This window comes from Kryptolebias marmoratus, linkage group LG13, assembly GCF_001649575.2.
Source record: "Kryptolebias marmoratus isolate JLee-2015 linkage group LG13, ASM164957v2, whole genome shotgun sequence".
Taxonomy (NCBI): domain Eukaryota; kingdom Metazoa; phylum Chordata; class Actinopteri; order Cyprinodontiformes; family Rivulidae; genus Kryptolebias; species Kryptolebias marmoratus.
This window is the reverse complement of record NC_051442.1, coordinates 14,948,879-14,952,659: the sequence shown is the minus strand read 5'-3', so window position 1 is coordinate 14,952,659 and position 3,781 is coordinate 14,948,879. Positions and strand designations below refer to the sequence as shown.

The following is a 3,781-nucleotide window of genomic DNA, read 5'->3' as shown; positions in this document are numbered from 1 at the left end:
GGGGGGGGGGGGATAATCTGTAATCACTGAGCTAGGATTGAGCCGCCTTTAAAGCAGCACAGGTCAGTTTGTATGAACGCTGGACGGAGTCGTCCTCGTCGATCCGCCCACCCCACCACTGTCATGAGAAAGGAGCTCGCTCCAACACGTGTCGTCCTGCAGACCAACACACTCCGTGTCAGCGAGAAAGCTGGCACGAGCCCAGTTGCACATTCGAACGCCCGGCCTGGATTTTGCGTATCTGCAGCGGCGCCAGCCTGGAGACGCCCGCCTGCAGCGCCGCGAGGGAGAAGCGCTCGGCTACAGTAGACCCGCTCTGCCCTCCAGGGACCGGCGACCAGATGGATCACACGGTGCTAATGGAAGCCAGAAGAGCTGCTCCATGGGTCCTGGTCTCCTGGCGCAGCTGCTCGTTTAGCCAATGAGGAGAAGAAAAGCTGAGTGGAGGAGGAGGAGGAGGAGGAGGAGGAGGAGGAGAGAGGAAGGGCAGCAGAGATCAGGCCCGGATGAGTCCAGACAGATGCTCAAAATGCACGTTTTAGCTGCTTTTGGGTTTAATGAAACGTTCAGACAGTAACTGCCCGACACGCGTCTCCAACTGATTAGCATTTGGAGTCAACCCGATTCAAGATGGCTGCCACAGCAAAGCGGTCTTAGCAAACAGACAAATGGCTCCAAGCCAGTGGACTTCACAGATGTCAAGCTAGCGTTTGGCGTGGTGGTAGCTGAGAGTCATCCCCAACGAAGACTGTGAAACCAAACCGGACACACGTCTCCAACTGAGTCAACCCAACTCAACATGGCTGCCACGGCCAACTGACCTCAGAGAGCGTAAAAAGTTCATTTTTACAGATAATAATTAGCAATTTGGTGCAGCAGTAGCTGAGAGTCATCCCCAACACACCCTCCGAGCACCGATACGTCACACGAGATCTTTGAAAGGAGAGTCATAGATGTCAAAATGTGCCATTTTAAAAAAAAATGTTTTTGATTTGAATGATGTAAAATAACCACTAAATACACATCATTCACTCCCAAAAAAGTTGGCCGCATATTCTGTAACAAAGTGAGCAAAAAATGAGCAGAATCGACAATTACGAGTCGTTTGTTCACAGCCGAGCACCGGCGAGTTCACGTCGGACCGTCTCAAGCCGACATCGAGTCGGTCAAACAACCCAGAGGCAGAGACTGGAACGAAGCGGCGGCTGACCGCTGCGGGGAGGCGAGGCGACGGAAGCCGGAGAGGAAACCGAGCCGTGGAGGCGGTTAAAGCTAAAGTTAGCGCTTAAGGTCCGATGCAAATGAGCCGAGGCGTTCCCAACTCTAACGGGAGAATTTCCATAACCGAACGATGAGCTGAGTTGAAAACAAAAGAGGACGAAAGTTCACTGTTCTCTGAGTTTTTTTTTTTCTTTTTTTCAAAAAAATAACCCTGATGAGTTTGAGTCATATTAACCCCCCCCCCCAAAAAAAAAACAAACAAACAGTCATTTAACTGTGTAGAAACTGCATGGGAAAAAAACCAGCATATTTCGACAGCTATAACTTAAACTTTAAAACTAAAAGCAGCACAGAGCATCTTATATACTGACATTCAGTCCCAGATTTTGGTTCAGAGGTGTGCCACCCCGAGGATTACCATCGGCCCCCCTCTCCCCCGCCTCCTTTTTTTTTTTCGGGCAGCGGCCCTGCTCGGACTCCCTGATCTGATGTGAAATGGCCACATCTGCAGCTGGAGGAGGGCGCAGAGCCCTCAGCCACCGCCTGTGTGATAGATAATGGATGTGCACGCATGCAGGCCTGAAAATAAACCCCACAGAGAGGAGACAGCCGGCAGCAAAAAGGGCGCAGAGGATGGGGAGGATGAGGAGGATGCGCTTCACGGGCAGATTTCATTTCACTGCGTTTAGGAAAGCTGGCCAATTGAAGCCACTGATCAGCCCCGTCACAGACATCTTTTTTTTTATTTTTTATTTTTCTCTAATCTAAAATGAAGTGCAAATGAAGCCACATCCTCGCCATCTTATGGCAGACAGACAGGCTGGCCCTCGGCTGCAGGGATGAAGGCTTGAAGGGTTTGGCTACCTGTTAATTCTCCCGATGGGCTCCGACCGAACCGACTGCTTCGTCCCCGAACCGCCGCAGAGGAGTCAGCCCTTTTGGAGCATTAACCACACACAAAAAAAAAATAAAAAAAATAATAAATACAAATGGAGGAAATGGGGGGGGGGTGCAGTTCAGGGCCGATCCGGGTTAAAAAAAGAAAAAAGAAAGAAGGAAATCAATCAAACAAACAAAGACAAAAAAAGTTCCGTGTGTCACGATTAGGCTTCAGTAAACAGGCGAACGGAGGAGGAGGAGGAGGAGGAAGGCTCCACACATTTCCATGTCTCTGCTGCTGCTGCTGCTGCTGGAGGTGGTGGAGAAAGGAGCGAAGAAGAAGAAGAAAAGCTGGAACGTGAGGCTTTTAGCGTTTCCTGCTCGTCTTCACGGACAGCGCCTCAGCAGAACCATGTTGGTCCGACGCTCAGTCCGGGCCTCGCTTCTTCCCTCCGTCCATTAAACGCGGCTCAGCCCGTTTTTTGTTTTTTTTTTGTTTGTTTTTTTTTTTACTCCGAGTCTTCGTGACGTTATCCCCGTTTCCTTCCTCTCTCTGGCTGCCTCCTCCCTTCCTCTGCCTGTCAGGACAGCCTCCTCAGACTCAAAGCTGCAAACTGCGCCCTTACTGACAAAAAATATGACCCGAAATTATATTAAAAAAAAAACATTTCCGGAGACATTTTAAAGCGGCGCCTGCCCAAAACAACGATATGCTCTTTGGGAACCAAATCAGCTAAGAAAAAATCTGCGTAAAATTCGATGAATAAACTAGAAAAGGCATAAAAAAAAGAAACCTTAAAGCCGCTTCCAGTGGCTCATTCTGGTCGCCATGGTAACCACACACCTGCGCTCTTAAAGAGAGACAGAAACAGATTAAAAAGTAAGCCTCACACAAACGGTCACTGTGCCGAAACTATAAGTCGCATCTTAAAAGTTTTTGAACCGCGAGCGGCAGACGGCTCTGTTAGTCGCACACACGTGACTTTTTAGATTACTGCGGCGTTTTTATATAGGAGATATGTCAAGTTTAAAAAGTGCACTTTACTTTTGGTTTTAAAGAAAGAATTTCTCCGTTCTCTATCGTAGTTTGAGAGGGTTTGGGAGAAAACCGTAAGTCCTATAACAGCGAGAGGAGACAAAAATGCCTGTTTTGATTTATATTTTGTATATGTACCAAAAAACATTGTGGTACCAGAAAGAATAGTTTGTAAAAGACCTGAAAAGATTAAGCACTAACGGCTTCAACTGTCAGTTTTCTGTGTAAAAATCTCCAAAACTTGTAAACCTATTAATTAAAAACTTATAGTTCAGTAAACTCTGAAGTAATGTTCTGTCTAATAGTTATCTGTAGTTACTAGCTTATCAGTCGGGACATATGGAGCACAGAGTATGGAGGAAGAGGCAAAAATTCTTCCTCCAGGCTATGCTAACAACTAGCCAAACGAGTGCTAGTTTGCTTTAATCATTTTTCAGGCTTATAACGCAACTCTTTTTCAAAGACAACATAATGGTGTGAAGGAACGCTACGTTTGCTAGTATTAGTTAGCAACACGGGCATTGCTCGGTTGAGACAAGCTAAGCAATTAGCATCATACAAAATTGTACAGGTTTAATATTAACTAATGTAGCGTTCATCACACCGTATGTCATTTTTGAGAATAAATTTTATTAGCTGAAAAAC

At 46.8% G+C, this 3,781-nt stretch overlaps 1 protein-coding gene across 1 annotated transcript in view; it reads right to left on the bottom strand.

The window, feature by feature from the left end:
- gnb2 (guanine nucleotide binding protein (G protein), beta polypeptide 2) overlaps positions 1–2,629 on the bottom strand; it is a 10,508-nt gene extending 7,879 nt beyond the window's left edge. The window contains exon 1 of the mRNA XM_017436945.3: positions 2,086–2,629. The gene's annotated coding sequence lies outside the window, so the exon portion shown is untranslated. The remainder of the gene's footprint in view (positions 1–2,085) is intronic.
- Positions 2,630–3,781: the final 1,152 nt, after the last annotated feature.